The sequence below is a fragment of the Bubalus kerabau genome, chromosome 9 (genome assembly GCF_029407905.1).
Source record: "Bubalus kerabau isolate K-KA32 ecotype Philippines breed swamp buffalo chromosome 9, PCC_UOA_SB_1v2, whole genome shotgun sequence".
In the NCBI taxonomy this organism is placed as follows: Eukaryota; Metazoa; Chordata; class Mammalia; order Artiodactyla; family Bovidae; genus Bubalus; species Bubalus kerabau.
The window spans coordinates 101,474,301-101,496,305 of NC_073632.1; the positions used below are offsets into that span (position 1 = coordinate 101,474,301).

The window sequence follows — 22,005 nt, forward strand, 5'->3', positions numbered from 1 at the left end:
AGCCCATCCTCATAAGACGCACACAGAGGGAAGACCCCGAGAAGACGGCCGTCTGCGTGTCAAGAGGGGAGGCCTCCAGAGAAAACAACCCTGCCCACCCACACCTTGACCTCACACTTCCAGGCTCCAGAATGGTGGAGAAATTAACGTGTTGTTGAAGCTCCCCCGACATCCTCAGTATGTGATATGTGTTTACAGCCGTCCTGGCCTCCATGTAAAGTGGAGTCATAAGACGGAGAAGTTGCAGCAGAGAAACAGCCCTGCCCGCCCTTGCAGGCTAAAGGACGCGGCCCTAGTATAAACAGGAGGGGGGGTCTCTGCACATCTGTGAACCCGAGGTAGACAAGGGCCACGCTTTCTGCAAAATGGACTGAGACAGGGTGGCAGTGCTGGTACCCAAGTTGCGGTGAGCCTCTCTCCCCCGGGAGATGCCCACCTCACCACTGAGGACCGATGACAGGTGACAAGGCGGGTGACGCTAGCGGGGCCATCGGTAACACATCAAGCACTGACCGGGATCCACACAGTCATCCGAAAGATATGTGTCATGTCAGGCAGATACATAACACATCAAGGAGACTACCCACACAGAAATCCTGACAGAAAAAAAATTATTTTCTCATGAAGTTATCTACCAGTTATTTGTCATAGAATTACAACATCAAAGGCAAAAACAAAATCTCAATAACGCCGTAATTAAATAAGCAAACACTTCAGCAAAGTAAGAAGGGAAGAAGTAAAAATTAGCTGCCCTCTCAGTCGGGACGGAGGCCCAAGGCTCCTCTCGAGGGTCAGCCTCACGTCCACCAGGCGCTCGGCTTGTCCTCTGCTTCCCACCGTGGAGCCCCTCCCTGCTCTCCTGAGCACCCAGAGCCCTGCCTTTCTCTGAAACCACCATGGCCCCAGCTCAGGGCCAGGAGATGCGAGGACCTCCATGGTGGGGGAGCTCCTCCCGGACCTGCCAGGATTTGGCTTCACACAGGACCGCCCCCAGCCATGGACACACCCAGGACACCTGTCAGCCACAGAGAAGCCAAACAGCCAACCCCACATAACAGAACCATGGAGCCCTGCAAGCCACTGCGTGCAAAGACCGGGTAAAGCAAGGGCAGGGGCAGCACTTAAGGGCAGACTCTGGGGCCTGGAATCCTTAGTCACTTGTGAAAACATGCTGAACTAATCTCATAGATGCCATTCCCTTCTCCAGGGGATCTTCCCAACCCAGGGATTAAACCTCGATCTCCTGCATTAGAGGCAGAATCTTTACCATCTGAGCCACCAGGGAAGCCCCCTCATAGATGCTGCATGTACCTATCTGTGGCTATTCCTGGCCCCAGTGTCCTCTCTCTGTTAACTTTTGATGCATAATCAGAAGGATGACTTTTCTTGAGCCCCAAGTCCCACACTGTTTCCCACATGTGCAGTCCCTGTGTGGCTAGTGGAACTCCATGCACCCCACCCACCACGCCTGCCTTGCCACCTTCCACTGTCGGTGACAGAACGTCCAGACCCCCGAGAGAAGGTGGTGACAGGGAAGGGCATTGCTAGGGCTGCACCCTGATCAAAACCCATTTCGATCCCTGAAATGTGCGTTTCTCACTGAATCCCAATGATTCACACTTGTTTTAGGGTATGATTTAACATGAAATGTGCAACATTTACTTTGTGACACTCGGGTTTGGTCTGTACACTGATTCCACGGTGCAAATCCCCACGGAGGGCAGTGGTGGAAGACTGGAGCTGGCGAGAAGCACTTTCCTCCCTGGAGAGCAGCAGTCCCATCCCAGAGAAACCTCAGGGGAGAGGAAGCTGGGGCACGGGGCAGGAAAGTGGCCGGACCCAAACTGGGGCCCCCAGGAGGCCTGTGCAGGGGGCACAGCCCCACACCGCAGCGCGGTGAGCGCCAGCCGAAGGCCAAGGTCGCCTCCCTTCTCTCTGACAGGCAAGAGGACAGCCCCCTGCGCTCGTTTCATCTTTCCTGAGGGTAACAGTGGCTGAGAACGCAGGTGTCAGAGCCCTGTATTAGCTCAACCCTGAATCTGCCATCTCCTGTGATACTCTGGACCAATCCTCTTCAACTTTTAGTAGATTTAGTTTCCTCCTCTGGATATCAGGATGGCAGCACTTAACCCCTGAAGTGAAAGTGTTAGTTGCTCAATCATGTCCAACACTTTACAACCCCACGGATGGTAGCCCACCAGGCTCCTCTGTCCATGGGATTCTCCAGGCAAGAATACTGGAGTGGGTTGCCATGCCCTCCTCCAGGGGATCTTCCCGACCCAGGAATTGAACTCCGGTCTCCTGCATTGCAGGCAGATTCTTTACTGTATGAGGCACCAGGGAAGCCCTTAACCCCTAAGAGTTTGTGAAAATTAAACAAGGTAACTTGTGTGAAGTACCCAAGATTATGATGGCAGATAAGTGATTGATCAACAGTAGCTGCTGAAATCATTTATAGTTATTACCATATAGGATTCTTACAAAGATTAAATAAGGTAATGAGCCCTGTTGTGGTTGTAATAAAAGATAGAAAAGTCAACTAGCATTGCACTCGTTTCACAGGTGAAAAAACAAAACAGCCAAAGTAAAGGCACTGGCATGGGGCCCATCAACATGGAAGGTCAAACCCCGGCTTCCCAATCCGCATGCGCTGGTCCCCACTGTGGGCCTGTGCTGGCGCTTTGGGGGAGCCCCAGGAAGAAACCCCACAGCCACGGCGGCAGGCACAGCAGCAGCCCTTCTCATCAGCTCTGCTGACGGTGCGCCGGGGAACACTGAGGCTGGCACATGTCTCTCTGCTGAAGTTTCTACCTTGTGACCGCCGGCTTTGTCTATACCTCAACCCCACAGTGCAGTAAAACCAAGGCAGACCAGGACAACATGTCACAGCTAGGACTAGGGATACACACGCGACACCACTGCCTCGCGCTGTGCGGGGACTCCACCCAAACGCGACCACACACGACACACTGGGAGTGATGCTCTCTGTAGTTGTGCAAACTGTGGGTTGAAGGGGTCAAAAAAGAGAGGGAAATTACTTCTTTCCTCCCGAAAGAAGAGGGAGACTGAACACAAGAGGAACAAATGAATGACCCATGGAAGCAGAGATAATCAAGGGGTTTTCTGAACGAGAAGCACTAACCTTCCATTCTTGTTTGTCTGTGAGACTCAGTGGTGGGCGATGCAGTCCCATGCTGGTACCACACCTACATCCATCTTTGGGTTGATGGCACTTTGTTGCATGGAGGGATTAGGGCACAGGTGAGCTGGTAAATCCTCAACAACTTGCTCTCTGGGAAATGAAAGCTTGGTAGGCAGTATTTCCAATTCCCGTGCTGTAAATACTTCCATTATGGTCATTTCTAAGCTAGTAATATGACCTACTGAGGCAGAGCTGGGAAGGAATGCACATAATTGGGGGCCAGGACTGCAAGAACGCAGAGAAAAAAGAGGGAAAACAACAAATACAAGAGCTAAAGACAGGAATTCAACAAGATTAAAATCCAAAGACAGGATGACTACTAAAAATGAAAGCAACTCTCAAGAATCTGTACATATAATTGAAAGGATGTTGTTTCCTGCTGTGTGTGTAAATTTACACAATCCAGTGAGCTAAAAGAGGTAGAGATATCCAAGAGTCACCCAAACAACGCGAAGAGATGGAACCTAGAAGCCAAAACGGCAGCAAAATCTCAGCCAAAAGCATTCATGAGTGGCTGAAGAGAAGCGGTCTAAAACATTTTTCTGGTTTATGAATATAAGTAAAACTGAGCTTCCCCAGTGACTCAGCGAAAAAGAATCCACCTGCAATAGAGAAGATGCGACAGGAGCCATGGGTTCCATCCCTGGGTCAGGAAGATCCCCTGGAGGAGGAAATGACAACCCACTCCAGTAATCTTGTCTGGGAAATCCCATGGACAGAGGAGCCTGGCAACCTACAGGACACTGGGTCACAAAGAGTCAGACACAACTGAGCGACTGAGCATCCACACAAGCAAAAGTACTGTAAGAAAAATCAAAAGGTGTAAGATTTTCTGAGCTTAAGAACGGAGCATACAAACCCAAACCCTAAGGTATCTTCAGTTGTCTCTTGTAAACCCAGAAGATTTGCTCCTCCTGCCTGTTTCTTCCTCCTTGAGATGAGTGTGTAAATGATGAATTTCCCAGGCCATGGCAGTGTACATCTACTTGTTAAAACAAACAAGCAGATGACAGAAACTTCACTAAGGGCATTCTTCCACCTAATATTGTTAAAGCTCAAGGTTCAAAAATAGCTTTTCTTTCAGAAAGATCAATTCTCAAATCCCTAAAATATTGACCAAATAAAACCCCTGAAAAACAATTTTAAAGAGTGCCATTTGAAGGTATTCCTACAATGAATAAATAGTTTTTCAGACTACATCTCCCATCAACAGCTAGAAAACGTGGAAAAATACGAGAAATATCTGTTCAAAGGTATTAAGAGGACCACCAAGGAAGCAAAGACTTAAAAGACCAAAATCCTTCAGGAGAAAGCTAGCCACTTTTTCCCTGCAGATACTTTTATTCAAAAGTAACAGCCGAGAAGCTGAGCAACGATTTCAAGGGTCAAACAGAGCTGGAGAGACAAAGATTAAAATATAGCACTCATGAAGAAGAAGTGTCCTTTCCAACTGAATGAGGCTTTCAGTTGGGACCCTTAAAGTGTTATTCTTTGAAAAATATATGCTTTTCCATGTAGAAGTACATGTAAATATACTGTCGTTGTTGCTGTTGTTCGACTCTTTGAGACCCCATGGACTGAAGAACACCAGGCTTCCTTGCCAGTCAGTATCTTCTGGATTTTGCTCAAACTCATGTCCACTGAGTCAGTGATGCCATCTAACCTGCTATCCAATCATCTCATCCTCTGCTGCCCCCTTCCCCTTTTGCTTTCAGTCTTTCCCAGCATCAGGGTCTTTTCCAATGAATTGGCTCTTCACATCAGGTGTCCAAAGTATTGGAGCTTCAACTTCAGCATCAGTCCTTCCAATGTATATTCAGGATTGATTTCCTTTAGGACTGACTGGTTGGATCTCCTTGCTATCTAACGGACTCTCAAGAGTTTTCTCCAGCACCACAGTTCGAAAGCATCAGTTCTTCAACATTTAGCCTTCTTTAAGGTCCAACTATTACATCCATACATGAGTACTGGAAAACCCATACTTTTGACTGTATGGACCTTTGTCGGTAAAGTTGATATCTCTGCCTTTAAGATACTGTCTAGGTTGGTCATAGCTTTTCTTCCAAGCAGCAAGTGTATTTTAACTTCATGGCTGCAGTCACCATCCACAGTGATTCTGGAGCCCAAGAAAATAAAGTCTGTCACTGCTTGCAGTTTTCCCCGTTCTATTTGCCATAAAGTGATGGGACCAGATGCCATGATCTTAGTTTTTTTAATGCTGAGTTTTAAATCAGCTTTTTCACTCTCCTCTTTCACCCTCATCAGGAGGCTCTTTAGTTCCTAATATACAGGCCCTTATAAAGACAAAGCTGAGCTTGAACAAGCTCAGTCCCTACACTTACTGCTGTAAGAATCAAGAGCAAATCCTCTTGGAAGGAAAATAAAAGCATTGAAGTCTCAAGTAATCTCCAAGATTTTATATACAATGTCTATAATTTAATCAAAAGTAACTAGGAAGATTCAATCAATAAAAAGACAAGGATAGACAAAAGCCAAAAGAAACGAAAATACAAACAAACCCACAAGAGACTGTGACATTTGAATTATATGATATAAATGTGAAAATAACTATGATTAACATGTTCAAGAAAGTAAATGAGAATATAGACAACATCAGCTAAGAACCAGAAATTATTTTCTTAAAACAAGGAACAAAGATAAATCTTGAACAGGAAAATCAAAATTAAGAATCCAATGGATGGATTTACCAGCAAATTCAAAATGGTAGAACAGAGATTTAGTCAAGGAAGAGTATACCTGTGGCGGATTCATTTTGATATTTGGCAAAACTAATACAGTTATGTAAAGTTTAAAAATAAAATAAAATTAAAAAAAAAAAAAAGAAAATATCCAGACTGAAGGACAGAGATTCAAAAGAAAGTATAAAATATAATCAATGTAAGAGATATGGGACAACAAGAACACGTCTAGAACTGGCGCTCAGAAAGAGAAGAGTGAGAGTATCACGCATGAGATGAGATGAATTTATATCATGCCAACTTAGAACTCTTGCCTGGAGAATCCCATGCACAGAGGAGCCTGGTGGGCTGCTGTCATGGGGTTGCACAGTTGGACACGACTGAAGCGATTTAGCATGCATGCGTGCATTGGAGAAGGAAATGGCAACCCACTCCAGTGTTCTTGCCTGGAGAATCCCAGGGACGGGGGAGCTTGATGGGCTGCCGTCTGTGGGGTCGCACAGAGTCGGACACGACTGAAGTGCCAGCAGCGGCAGCAACTTAGCCAAGTTGGAACTAATTTTGCTAGAATGTTTTTCCCTGCATAGCATGGATTAATACAGGTTATAAGAGACACTTTGTGCAAGATTCGAAAGACAGAAGCAAGTCAGCAGCCCTATTCCTCTCACACTCAGAAGGCCAAAGCAGGGCACAAAGCACCGGTGCAGCTCACATACCTTGCCGTTTACCGGCTGACTCACTCTGCAGGTGGGAGCACCAGCCAGGTCCTCTCAGAGTTCCTTCTGCAGTCTCTTTAACTCCTGGGGTGGGCACATTTTAGCTCTATGTCAAAGGATGCCAGCTTCTTCTGCAGGGCACTTCATCATTGAAGTTGGGGTCCTGGAGGTAGTTAAGAGACTGATACGGGTTCCAGTTCTTTCTTTCCAGTTCTTTCTTGTGGATTCCCGGTTCTTCTCTTCCTCTCTATCTATCCTATCGACTTCAAGCTACAGTGCCAGGAACAGAAGCAACAACTTCCTCCATTTAACTGGTTCAGGCAATTTCATAAGGCAATTTCAAACCCCAATACTAAATCTGTTTGTGTCTGTGTATGTACATGTATCTCCTAGTGGTCCGGCCTCTTTGATTGAAACTTAATGCAGGATAAAAACAATATTTGATACAGTATACTAACGCATATATATGGAATTTAGAAAGATGGTAACAATAACCCTGTGTACGAGACAGCAAAAGAGACACTGATGTATAGAACAGTCTTATGGACTCTGTGGGAGAGGGAGAGGGTGGGAAGATTTGGGAGAATGGCATTGAAACATGTAAAATATCATGTATGAAATGAGTTGCCAGTCCAGGTTCGATGCACGATACTGGATGCTTGGGGCTGGTGCACTGGGACGACCCAGAGGGATGGAATGGGGAGGGAGGAGGGAGGAGGGTTCAGAATGGGGAACACATGTATACCTGTGGTGGATTCATTTTGATATTTGGCAAAACTAATACAGTTATGTAAAGTTTAAAAATAAAATAAAAATTAAAAAACTTTGCAAAAAAAAAAAAAAAAAACCAATATTTGAAAAGATAATGGCTGATACTTTCCCAAAACTGATGAAAGACACCAAAACACAGGTTCAAGAAGCATGACAGATTTGTTCCCCAGCATGACAATTCTAAAGACACACACATCATAGACAATATTTCTAGAAACAAAAATCAAATAGCATATCTTAAAAGGCAGCAAAAGAACAGCAAATTCTGGCAATGAGGTGTAGCTAAAGGAACTTTTATTCACTGCTGGTGAGAATACAAAATAGTATGGTCAATTTGGGAAAATTTTGGCAGTTTTTTACAAAACTAAATATACTCTTGCCATACAATCCAGCAATCATGCTCCTTGATACTTACCTGAATGAACTGAAACTTATATCCACACAAAAACATGCACATTGATGTTTCCAGAAGCTTTATTTATAACAGCCAAAACAGCCACAGCCAAGACAGTCTTCAGTAGGTGAATGGATAAACTATGATAAAACTGGAAAATGGAATATCATTCACTGCTAAAAAGAAATAAGCTATCAAATCGTGAAAAGACATGGAAGAAATTTTAAAGGATATTACTAAGTGAAAGTCAGTCTGAAAAGACTATATACTATATGACATTACATGTTACATGGCATTCTGGAGGCAATGGCACCCCACTCCAGTACTCTTGCCTGGAAAATCCCATGGATGGAGGAGCCTGGTGGGCTGCAGTCCATGGGGTCGCTAAGAGTCAGACACAACTGAGCGACTTCACTTTCACTTTTCACTTTCATGCATTGGAGAAGGAAATGGCAACCCACTCCAGTGTTCTTGCCTGGAGAATCCCAGGGACTGGGGAGCCTGGTGGGCTGACATCTCTGGGGTCGCACAGAGTCGGATACGACTGAAGTGACTTAGCAGCAGCAGCATAGAGACAGTAAAAACATCAATGGTTGCTGAAAGACAGAATGGAGGGAGGGGTGAAAAGGCAAAGTACAGCGGATTTTTAGGGCAGTAAAGGTTATTCTGTATCATACAACAACACTGGATGCATGTCATTATGCATTGTTCCAAAACCACAGGATGTACAACACCAAGGATGAATCCTAAAGTAAGCTATGGATTTGGCTGATAATGATGTGCCAGTGTAGGCTTGTCAATTGTAACAGATGTACTATTCAGATGCAGAATGCTGATAGTATGACAGAGGGAGATGAGAGGTGTGTGGGTACTCTGCACATACTCAGTTTTGCTGTGAAGATAAAAAATAAAATCTATTACCAAAAAAAAAAAAAAAAAAAAAAGGCATGTTACCATCAAAGGAGCAACAGTAAGATTGACCACAGACTTTTCAATGGAAACAATTCGACTCAACAGACAATAAAATATTTCAAAAAGCTGAAAGAATACAACAGTCAGCTCCTAGAATTAGAGGCTGTTATACCCAGGGAAAAAAAAATATTTAAAAAAAAAGCAAGATGCTTGGGGATGTATTAATAGAAAGTTATAAAGAGCATCACTTCCACACCAAAACGAGGAAAACCTGGACAACGTGAAAGCTCATTGCATTCATCAGAGAACTCAGGTTGCAAGACAATGAAATGACTCAAATTTTAAGGAGATATATATATATATATATATATTATATATATACCTTCAGTCAAAGAGTTCTTGTTTGCCTGGGTAGATGCAAGTGGATACTAGTGAGAGAGTTCAGCTACAGCAGCTGATGACCTGCTGAAAACCAAGGTGTGTATACCAGCAAGTGCACAAGGCCCCAAGGAGTCCACGAAATTGAAGGAATCAACACCCTATTCAGGGGTTTTGTCCATGGACCCTACCAGGAGCTCAAAGAACTTGCAAAGAGCCCTACAAATGTCCAGACCTGGAGGAGAGCTACAAACCACCCACACTCTTCTGTTCTATCTCCTCTATGAAACAAAAGCCTTCATCTGTGGAGAGAAGGGCAAACTAGAGCACCAGTGAAAACACACTGCAGCTCAAGGAAGGGAGCTAGGAAAAAATGCCCCATCCCAGCAGGGAGAACTGGGGGCAAGAATATGTGGGGCCCAGAACTGCAGTTAAAGGATGATACAGGTGCAGCTCTCTCTCTCTCTCCCTCTTACTCCACGTACTAAACACTTAACGTTCATTTGATTAACACAATCCAATTACCTTCCAGCTTTATTGAGGCAGATCGAGGGCAAGAGGAGAAGGGGGCAGCAGAGGTTGAGATGGTTAGATAGCATCACTGACTCAAAGGACGTGAGTTTGAGCAAACTCCAGCAGATGGTGAAGGACAGGGATGCCTGGTGTGCTGCAGTTCATGGGGTTGCAAAGAGCTGGACACAACTTAGCGACCAAATAACAAAGGTGTACAGTGTGATGATTTTTCTATACCTATATATTATAAAATAAGGGTGCTCCCTTCTGCGCTCCTCAAGCTGGGCCCTGCCTGAATTTGATGGAACACCCCCCACCCCTTACCTCTAAGGCAGCCCACATGTTTCTAGGATTGCTTCAGCTCGCTGGAAAGTTCTTTGATTCTGTAATTGCAGGTCATGGTCATGTATAGCAATGTCAAATAAGATTTACTCACATTTTAAATGGCCATAAGCAAACGTGTGTACCCAAGTCCTACCTTAGTGGCCGCTGAGCGTGGCCGCTCCTGGAACAACAGCAGCACGCAGGAAATGCATTTCACAGTACAATGAATTACACACTTAACGGGAAGCAACTGTTCCTAAGCACCGAAAGGATGCATGTCACACTAAGAAACATCCCACGCACAGCCATGAACACTTGCATTAGGGCCAATTAATCACAGGCGATATAAACTCAGAGGGGCCCTGAACTTGCTCTCAGGGATAAAAGTGGAGGTGGGGGAAGTGAGGAAGGAGAAAGGAAAAAACATGGCTTTGTCTGCTCAATGGAAACATCTTATAGGAGAGTCGACTGACTTTGTTAAGAATGAGTGACCCCACACACACTTTATTCAACTGAATATCTTTCACCATCTAAAGCACAACAAATAAAAAAGAGAACAGACGGGGGATGGTTTAAAGATAAGGTCACTGACATTGCAGAACACCATGAACAGAGCACCATGAACAGGACTTACCAACGTGCAGGCATCAGTGGGGCTTACTTGATCTCAGCCCAAGTAAAATTCAGGTAGCATCCTAACATCCAGCACTCTCCACTCCCCTCCAAACAAATCCAGGGAGGGAGATGTACAGGCAGCAGGGAACACGGAGGAGAAGGCAATTGAGGTGTGCGGTGAAAAACGGCTCTGGTACCTCCGGATGGTTTTGATCACAAAATGCTTGACTTTTATGGGTTTCATACTCTCCTTTGATAAACCCTTCATGGCCATTATAACCCTCTCTTCTTCAACTTCATTCCACGTCCACTGTGTGATTACATGAAATCTCTGATCATGGGTGCTTCTCCATCACAGAGGATAAGAAGTCCAGGGTAAGAGAGGAGGCACCCCACCTGAGCTCTCCCTTCCTAACACCCTCCTGGCTACTAGACATATTTACTGTTCAACCCAGCCAGCACATCCTAAGGCCTACTGTGACCAGACATGCTGGGATCTGAGACTACAGGGAGGAATAAGGGCTGATCCTCATCCTCAGGCACCTCTTGGTCCAAGAAGAGCAACAGACACACCAACTGACTTTGTGGTGGCCATGAAAGTGTGACTAGTGTGGAGTCACTTTGTTCAGTGACTGAAAAGACACTGAGCACCAACCATGACCACCTCTAATGGCTCCAACAGCAACTCACATTTTCCCTATGAAAACCAACTCATCCATCCTTCCCATGCTTCCATCAGCTGCTGCTGCTGCTAAGTCACTTCAGTCATATCCAACTCTGTGCAAAATTCTCACACTACTGGCAGGAACACAAAATAGTATGGCCACTTTGGAAATTGTTTTGCAATGTCTTTAAATATATACTTACCATATGACCCAGCAATACTAATCCTAGATTGGCACCCAATGGAAATGAAAACTTATGACCACACAAACACTTGTACTTAAATGTTCATAGCAGCTGTACTCAAAGTAAGAAAAATTAGAAACAAACATCCATCAACTATTGATAAACATTGTGGCATGTTCATAAACAGAATACTACCCATGAACAAAAAATAACAAACTACTGATACACACAACACAGATGAAAGAAGACATACACAGTTTCAAGAAAAAAATTATTAAAGTATATAAATGATTTTAGGTTTGAAATCTTTGAGGGTACAAAAACTACATGAATAATTCAGAGCTTGTTCCTAAATGATGAAACCAAGAACTTTCTCGTTTTAGAACCACAATAACATCAGAATAATGATCATAATACAGGTAAACTCAACTGGACCATATGTCAGTCCAGGTTTACTTTATGATTGATGTTGATGGTGTTTTCCTAAAATTGATGATATCTGTTGTTGTTCAGTCACTAAGTCATGTCCAACTCTTTGCAACCCCATGAACTGCAGCACACCAGGCTTTCCTATCCATCACCAACTCCTGGAGCTCACTCAAACTCATGTCCATCAAGTTGGTGATGCCATCCAATCATCTCAACCTCTGTCGTCCCCTTCTCCTCCTGCCTTCAACCTTTCCCAGTATCAGGGTCTTTTCAAATGAGTCAGCTCTTTGCATCAGGTGGCCAAAGTACTGGAGCTTCCGCTTCAGCATCAGTCCTTCCAATGACTATTCAAGGTTGATTTCCTTTAGGATTGACTGGTTTGATCTCCTTGCAGTCCAAGGGACTCTCAAAAGTCTTCTCCAGGACCACAATTCGAAAGCATCAGTTCTTCAGTGCTCAGCCTTCTTTATGGTCCACCATATAAAACTGATGACAGGCCCACACTCAGGCTATTTTAAGGAGACCAGACGAGTGCCTACCAAATTATGAAATTAATTCATGCTACAGTGTTAATGTAATACTGATCCTGGGTGTTTTAGAAACAACCCAAGTTAGGGCTGACATCCAGTCCTTTGCCTCTATAAATAATATCAATGGCAGCAAAGAATCAAGGCATTAGAAGACCTGAACTAAAGATTTTCACTTCCCTTTTTCTCTGATCATTATAGTTTCAAACAAAAGTCAACCCACACTGCTGAAAGATAGAGTTTTGTTTAGTTTTTTTTCAAATGTCTAAATCGTCCTAGCCACTTCAACTGGTGCAGCTTAACTTAGTCTTGGAAGACACAGAGGAGCTTTCCATGGACTTGGCCTGGCAAGGTTCCAGGTTGGGTGGAGTAGAAGGTTCTAGTTCCTTTTGTACTTCTCTTAGGGAAGAGATAGGAGTTAAGAGGAAATTAATCCCTGTTCTTCAACTGAATCATAAAACATTTTCTGTTAATAAACAAAGAAGAACTTTTAAGAAGGACGTTTGCAGACATCACTGTTCTCTCATGCTGCAAGCACAGGTATCTTTGGAAAACAGATCCAGAGATCCAGGAAGAATGGTGACTATTTTCATTGTTCCCAAAAGAATCCCACCCCTCAAATAATTACACAGTCATTCAAGAGGATCTCAGGACTTTTTCATGGATTTCCAATAACATCGAATATCTGCCTATTTTAGGATAGTCAGGGTAACAAGAAACTATTAACCTAACAACAGGCATTTGGGGCATATTGCAGTCTATGGGGCTTGGAGGTTATTTAAGAATAAGCCATTTTAAATCCCACCTATAAACTGAAAAATAAATATGTTAATTCTTCTGCCATAACCTCACCTCAAGTGACTACCCAGCACTGAACCAGTTAGTTCTCAACCCTAGAAAAGTCACTAACCTCTTGGGTTACAGTTAACTATACAGTGAAACTTAGACTGGATTAACATTTCTCAAAAGTTCACATGGATCAGAATCACTTGGGAGATTTATAAAATGAAGATTCCTGGGCTTCTACCCCAATAACTTGATTTATTTGACCAGGAATGGAGCCCAGGAATCTATATTTTATGCAGTTTTCTTAGGTGATTCTCTGCAAGTGGGCCATGGATCTGAAACACTCAATTAAGATATCTGATGTTTCTTTCCAGCTCTATTATCTTATGATAATGCCATTTACAAGCAAAGCTACAGATGGAATTGGTATCAGTAAAGCCAATATTGCTATCAAAACCTGAGCCAGAACAAAAATCTATAAAAAAAATAAAATTTTTAGAGAAAGGACATTGAGTCCATAGCCAAAAACAGATTAATTTCTCAGCACTTTACATTTAAACAACTAGACAATTTAAAAACACTTTATTTTAAGTGTCATCATATTCGATCTCTATAAGTGAAAGATTCAAACAGAAAATAGGCATTTAACCATAAGGATAAAAAATGACATCCTTTGCACAGTTTTCCTCAGAAACATGTACATTTTTATATTAGATATTTAACAGAATAAAAATCAGAATCAACCTTTATGAGATGGGGTAGGAGGTGGGAGGGAGGTTCAAAGGGAGGGGCATATGTATACCTATGACGGATTCATGTTGATGTTTGGCAGAAACCAACAACACTGTAAAGCAATTATCCTCCGGTTAAAATTTAAAAAAAAAGAAAAATCACCCTTAGTGGACATGGAAAGACAGTGTGGCTTAAGACAACCTCCATGCCCAACTGCTCCAACTCCGATGGCCAAGCACACCATCTCTGAAGCCCAACTACTACCCCTCACCCCTGATTAAAATGACCTTCCTCGCTGGAGCCTGATATTCTACAATGGAAGTTTTATTCTTTTGCTTTTAACCCATGCCCATGATTCCAAGCTGGCTGTAAATATCCATGAGGGACTGAATCTGGGGTGGCAAGAAGGGGTCCCAAACTACCACACTCCAGCCCCCTCCCATACAGATGCTGGTCACTGACCCTGGCAAGTCTTCCCTCTGAGCTGAGAAGAGGCTGCAGAAGCTTCTTCAACGCAGTGCTCAGGGCAGTTGCATCCATTTGACTAGAGTTGCCCTCAATCTTCTCTGTCACTTAAAATCTTCATTCATTAAACATTTATTACACAACACTAGGTGACAGGCAGGAGGCCTGGATGATCTTCTGAGAAGAGGATAAAGAAGGGTAGAAAAAACATACTAAAGTCATAAAGACAAACTCCATCCTACTTCACAACTTTGCCAAGAGTTGGGCATGGTAAAGTTACAGATTGTGCCCACTGACGGGGAAACAGATACATAAATTGTACTATATCTAGAGTAGAACAATACCCAGCAGTGAACATTTAACTATAGCTACAAGCTACAACAAAGATGAATCTTGGAACATGAGTGATTTAAAAAGGAGGAGGAGGAGAAGAAAAAAGGCTATTCCCTTTTTTTGAGAACCGTGGAATGTAGGGGGAAGGATGGGAAGAAAGCACCTAAGGAGACCAAAGATATTACCAGTGTTCCGTATGTAGGGTCGGGTGGTGGATGTTTAGGTATCCATTATATCCCAGTAATTAATAACATCCAGACACGGATTAGTAATGAGACTATGGCATGAAGCAAGGATTATGGTTAATCCAATTCTGTGCACTTAAGTCCATTTAGAAAGGGCACACTGCAGCAAGTTTGTCAAGAAAGTGGACTAAGAATCACAAAAGCTACTGTTTACAGACTCCTCAGCCCAACGTCAGGAATCCACCTCACCCCAGGAATTCTGTCAGGAAAGAAAGCGATGTGGACAGGATGCACTGCAGAATGGGCAATCGTGACGTTCAACCGACTGGCTTGGGAAAACGTCTAGAAGCCAAAAGGTCTTGAACCATTTTGGTGAACTGAATTCAAGCTACTCATATCTTCTTTAGTTTTAAAAGGAAGTCTGGAATACCCTTAGGAGCACTTCAGTTCTGAAATTGCTGGAGTCAATAAAAGAAATGTAATACAACTCATCCTAAAAGAACAAGAGAACTATATTAACAGATTGACAGTATTCATAGGTTAATTAGGAAATCTGTTGGTGCCGTTAGGAAACTTGGCACATTTTAATTCACAGTGACGTTCTCAAGGTATAGGTATAAGCGATGTTCATTCACTAATAGTGAGATGTCACTGAGCCTGTGAGAGACTAACATCTGAAGGGCGCCTACAGTCAGGCAGTGTGGGAGACATGCTCTGGACCGCTATGGATGTTTTCCAATCAAACCTACGTCTTTGAAATTACTCAGGGTGCAAAAGTGATGCACACTTGAGTAGAGATGAAAGAAAGGAGTTAAAAGGAAACAGCTATTAAGCTGATTTGAAATTGGTTAGAAAGGAATCGCCTAAGCAGCTGTGTCCCATGGCTAACATTTTAAACATGGTCACCACAGCTGTAAGGGGCGGTTAGAAAAAGCCCCCTTAATTATTTAGTATGTTATCTATTGAACTGAATTTTAAAGAGTCAGATAAAAGAATAGATAACTGGCATAAGCACTGAAAATACAATGACCTAAAAACTGAAAGATAGCTTTCAGAATGGTTGCATCTTCTTTTTTTCATTTAGTTTTATTGAGATATAATGGCGCTAGTGGTAAAGAACCTGCCTGTCAATGCAGGAGACACAGGAGATGCAGGTTTGATCCCTGAGTTGGGAAGATCCCCTGGAGGAAAGCACAGCAACCCACTCCAGTATTCTTGTTTGGAGAATCCCATAGACAGAGGAGCCTGGCGGGCTACAGTATATGGGGTCACACAGAATTGGACACGACTGAAGTGAAGAGGAACTTTAAAAAGCCTCTTGATGAAAGTGAAAGAGGAGAGTGAAAAAGTTGGCTTAAAGCTCAACATTCAGAAAACAAAGATCATGGTGTCTGGTCCCATCACTTCATGGGAAATAGATGGGGAAACAGTGGAAACAATGTCAGACTTTATTTCTTTGGGCTCCAAAATCACTACAGATGGTGACTGCAGCCATGAAATTAAAAGACGCTTACTCCTTGGAAGGAAAGTTATGACCAACCTAGATAGCATATTCAAAAGCAGAGACATTACTTTGCCAACAAAGGTCCGTCTAGTCAAGGCTATGGTTTTTCCTGTGGTCATGTATGGATGTGAGAGTTGGACTGTGAAGAAGGCTGAGCACCGAAGAATTGATGCTTTTGAACTGTGGTGTTGGAGAAGACTCTTGAGAGTCCCTTGGACTGCAAGGAGATCCAACCAGTCCATTCTGAAGGAGATCAGTCCTGGGATTTCTTTGGAAGGAATGATGCTGAAGCTGAAACGCCAGTACTTTGGCCACCTCATGAGAAGAGTTGACTCAATGGAAAAGACTCTGATGCTGGGAGGGATTGGGGGCAGGAGGAGAAGGGGACAACAGAGGATGAGATGGCTGGATGGCATCACTGACTCGATGGACGTGAGTCTGAGTGAACTCCGGGAGTTGGTGATGGACAGGGAGGCCTGGCGTGCTGCGATTCATGGGGTCGCAAAGAGTCGGACACGACTGAGCGACTGATCTGATCTGAAGTGACTTAGCCAGAGAAGGCAATGGCAACCCACTCCAGTACTCTTGCCTGGAAAATCCCATGGATGGAGGGGCCTGGTAGGCTGCAGTCCATGGGGTTGCTGGGAGTCGGACACGACTGAGCGACCTCACTTTCACTTTTCATTTTCATGCATTGGAGAAGGAAATGGCAACCCACTCCAGTGTTCTTGCCTGGAGAATCCCAGGGACGGGGGTGCCTGGTGGGCTGACATCTATGGGGTCGCACAGAGTCGGACACAACTGAAGCAACTTAGCAGCAGCAGCAGTGACTTAGCATGCACGCACTGTTTAAGTTGAAGGTGCACAGCATAAAGACCTGGCTTATATATATCATGAAATGATCACCACAGTAAATTTCGTAAACATCCATCATATTATAGAGTGAGACAGACACACAGCTAAGACAAGAGCTGACCCCAAAGCATGGGATCCCCATGATCAGGGCAATGGGCATCAGAGGCAGAGCACCCCCCAGAAAGAACCTTCTAACTGGACGGCGCCACCACATTGGGGGAGAGGAGCCCTGCAGGACGGTCCGTGTGTTGACTTGGGCTGGCTTCCTCATTGGCACTGTGGCCCCCGCCTTCAACTGAGCTGGCACGCTACTCACGAGCATGTCTAAGATCTCCACTTTGCCTCTTGAGACTGGAGAACTCTCACCTCCTGCTCAGGATTCCCTGTGGAAGAAGAGAAGGGGTTGTGATGGGAGGGTCTGAACTGCTTCAGAGAAAGACTTTCAACCAATCCTGGGTTTGTCCCCACCTATCCCTCCAGAAAGTTGCTGGAAACTCCAATTTCTGAGGCTTCCTCAGGTCTGTGGCTCAACTCCGCCTGCGTCTGGCTATCTTCCTTGGCCGGCTCACGTCTGCAAAATCAGTGACCATGAGATATCCGACTTAGACCCTCCAAAATGCGGTTGCTTGTAGCTCGTGTCCCCCCCGGTTCTTTCTGCCCCGTGAGTCTAAGCCTTTCTCTGCCTTTATTATCATTTTAATGCAATTTTCAGAGGAAGTGACTACAAAACACATTTGTTCCATCTGCCATGCTTAACTGGCTCTTCTGAAACAAAAATACGTTCACAGGCAAGGAAAGTGTGTGTCTAAGCCCATATGTGATCTATGAGTTTTACACAGGATGTACTTGCAACCTGCAAAACTCAGGACCCACCGGCTCTGACTGAACAAGTGAGCTGTGCCCCCACTGCAGGACATTCCTGTCAAGTCTGACCCCTTCAATTATGCAGTCTCTTTTCATGCTCAGAGAAGAGTGAGAGAAGCCAGCCAGCCAGCCTCAACTGTTCGTGTCTCCAGTAACAAGGCCATCATCTGAGCGGGAGTTAGACCATTTGTCGCAAGGCTTCGCCACTGTTATTTTAGGGCGAGACTATGAAATGGTGCAGCCTACTAAATTGTATCATTGCCAGAGCTCTGGACACTCTGTAACTTCTAAATTTTGAAACTGTAAAATAGAGGAAGCATATCTCACTTGTAAAGGAAACGGATGTGATTTCTTGCCCTAGTCTTTAACGAGGGCAAGTTAACCAGTTAACCTAGCCAGTAGTCCAGGCTATTTCTGCAGCCCAGAGGGAGAGTTGAGCTGATTTCTGATACTAACTGGATGAGCTGTTACCTCATTTGACCCAGCTCTCTGGCGTGGGCACTAAGATGACGGGCAAGAAGAGACTGGGCTGGCAGATAAACACAAAGCCCGAAGTACTGTCTGTTCCCTCACACCCACCAGAAAAGAAAACCTGTAACAAAAGCAGTTTCCTAAGATGTCATCTTCATTGCTCATCCCAGTGTGGGAGACCCTCAGAGCTTCTTTGTCCACTCCCCAGTCCCTTCTTCATTTGAGACCTAGACCATCTGATTTTCCAAAGAAAATTTCTATAAATTAAAGTAAAGAATAGGAATAAAATATGAAGACAATCCACACATTTTTAACATGCTTTCTTGTAACAGATCTTATGCATGCTGGCTACTTTGCAGTATTTTCACTAGAGAACAGAGAAAGCCCGCCTCTCAGAGCCCCTACGGGTGAAAGAAAAGGTCACACATGGATTTCATCACTGCCAACCATCTCAGATATAAAGAAGTGGGTAAAGATGGTCCACGTCATGGCTTCAAGGAAACACAAATTATATCAACAACAAGATACCACCACCATGACGGAGTTTGGCAGTTTATGAACAAAGCTAAACATACTCTCATCATATGATCTGGCAATATCACTCCGAGGTATATGCCTCAGTTCAGTTCAGTCACTGTCATGTCTGACTCTTTGCGACCCCATGAATCGCAGCACGCCAGGCCTCCCTGTCCATCACCAGCTCCCGTAGTCCACCCAAACCCATGTCCGAGTTGGTGATGCCATCCAGCCATCTCATCCTCTGTTGTCCCCTTTTCCTCCTGCCCCCAATCCCTCCCAGCATCAGAGTCTTTTCCAATGAGTCAACTCTTCACATGAGGTGGCCAAAGTACTGGAGTTTCAGCCTTAGCATCATTCCTTCCAAACAACACCCAGGGCTGATCTCCTTTAGAATGGACTGGTTGGATCTCCTTGCAGTCCAAAGGACTCTCAAGAGTCCTCTCCAATACCACAGTTCAAAAGCATCAATTCTTCAGCGCTCAGCTTTCTTTACAGTCCAACTCTCACATCCATATATAACTACTGGAAAAACCATAGCCTTGACTAGACAGACCTTTGTTGGCAAAGTAATGTCTCTGCTTTTGAATATGCTATCTAGGTTGGTCATAACTTTCCTTCCAAGGAGTAAGCGTCTTTTAATTTCATGGCTGCAGTCACCATCTGCAGTGATTTTGGAGCCCAAAAAAATAAAGTCTGACACTGTTTCCACTGTTTCCCCGTCTATTTCCCATGAAGTGATGGGACCAGACACCATGATCTTCGTTTTCTGAATGTTGAGCTTTAAGCCAACTTTTTCACTCTCCTCTTTCACTTTCATCAAGAGGCTTTTTAGTTCCTCTTCACTTTCTGCCATAAGGGTGGTGTCATCCGCATATCTGAGGTGATTGATGTTTCTCCCGGCAATCTTGATTCCAGCTTATGCTTCTTGCAGCCCAGCATTTCTCATGATGTACTCTGCATATAAGTTAAATAAGCAGGGTGACAATATACAGCCTTGACGTACTCCTTTTCCTATTTGGAACCAGTCTGTTGTTCCATGTCCAGTTCTAACTATTGCTTCCTGACCTGCATATAGCTTTCTCAAGAGGCAGGTCAGGTGGTCTGGTATTCCCATCTCTTTCAGAATTTTCCACAATTTATTGTGATCCACACAGTCAAAGGTTTTGGCATAGCCTAAATGATGTTAAAACGTATGCCTACATCAAAACCTGCACATAGATATTTATAACAGCTTTATTCAACCCCAAAGTGTGTCTGTTTTATTTGTTTTGTTTCAAGATTTATTTATTTATTTTTTGGTCACACCTTGCAGCATGCAAAGATCTTAGCTCCCCAACCAGAAATCAAACCCATGCCCCCTGCAGTGGAAGCACAGAGTCTTAACCACTGGACCATCAGGGAAGTCCCAACAGCTTTATTCCTAACTGCCAAAACTTGGAAGTAACTGAAAGGTCTCTTGGGAAGTGAATGGATAAATAAACTCTGGTACATCCAGAAAATGGAATATCACTCACCAAAAAAAAAAAAAGATATGAACGCTTAAGCCATAAAAAGACACAGAGGAAACTTAAATGTACATACTAAGTGAAAGAAACCAATCTGAAAAGACTATGTACTGTATAACTTCAACTACATGACATTCTGGAAAAGGTAAAACTATGGGAACAGTAAATAAATAAACAAGATTTGTGGTTTCCAGGGTTTGGCTGGAGGGAGGAATGAACAGGAGGAGTACAGAGGATTTTGAGGGCAGTGAGATACCCTGTGTGATACTACACTGGTAGATACCCCTCATTTTATGATTGTCAAGACCTACAAAAACCACAGAATGAGTAACACCAAGACTGAACCCTAATGTAAACCATGGACTTGGGGTGATAATGACATGCCGCTGTAAGTGCATCAGCTGTAACAAAAGTAGGGGATATTGATGGGGGGAGGCTCTGCATGTGGGGAGGCAGGGAGTGTATGAGAAATCTGTACTTTCTGCTCAGTTTTGCTGTGACCCTCAAACTACTCTAAAAAATAAAGTCTGTTTTTTCTTTAAGTGAATTCATTTCACCACAGTGACCAGGTTCCATCCACAGAACTTGGCCAAGCTTGGTCTCCTCTTCCCCATCCTAGGGAGGGAAATCGACACTGTCCAGACTTTTGAAAAAAGAGAACAGATGGAAGGGGGAAAAAGGAAGGAAATGAGTGAGAGAAGAGGGAGGAACCTCACCAGCAGAGGGCTGAGAAACCAGGATGGGCTGCAACTAGTTATGACTGCACTGGTTTTCCATTGCTGCAAAACAAATTAGCACAAACGTGGTGGCTTCAAACAACACATACGTATCACATCACAATTTCTCTATGTCAGGAGTATACCAAAGTGTCGCTGGTTCCTCTGCTCAGGGTCTAACAAGATGGCAATCAAAGTGTCAACTGGGCTACATTTCATCAGAGGCTCAACTAGCAAAAGATTTACTTCCAAGTGCCCCCAGGTTGCTGTCAGAACTAGTCTCCTTGAGGCCATGGAACTCATAGGCACTTGCTTCTTCAAAGTGAGAAGGAGAAAGAGTCTCTGACCTCAGGAAGGGTCCTAGACCCTTCTTTAAGGACTTTTGCCTGATTAGGTCAGGCCCACCCAGGATAATCTTTTTTATTAACTCAAAATCAACTGATTTGGGACTTTAATTAAAAACCTGTCCATCTTTGCTATATAACATAACCACAGGAGTGACAGCTCATCTCCTGTGCCACGTGTTGTGGACCAGAAGAAAGTCATGGTTTCAACGAACACTTGAGGGCAGGCGATTATGCAAAGACATGACTCACTGGGAATCACCTTATGGTATGTTCACCACAATTACCCTACATTTTCCTAAGCAGAAAGTAAAGGGAACTGTTGGAAAAGATTTTTCACTTATGTCAGCCTTTGGTGTTTATGAATCATTTCCTTATTAAACTATAAAAAGAACAG

The 22,005-nt window shown here is 43.9% G+C and overlaps 2 long non-coding RNA genes across 2 annotated transcripts in view; both read right to left on the bottom strand.

Annotated features, from left to right (window-relative positions):
- Positions 1-22,005, bottom strand: part of LOC129620192 (uncharacterized) — an 87,696-nt gene that overhangs the window by 33,713 nt on the left and 31,978 nt on the right. The window lies entirely within an intron of this gene.
- Positions 7,704-17,762, bottom strand: LOC129620191 (uncharacterized). The gene is made up of 3 exons (XR_008698428.1): positions 17,658-17,762; positions 17,378-17,572; positions 7,704-8,378 (listed from the first exon to the last, which is right to left on the bottom strand). It is a non-coding gene; the product is annotated as an uncharacterized LOC129620191 (long non-coding RNA).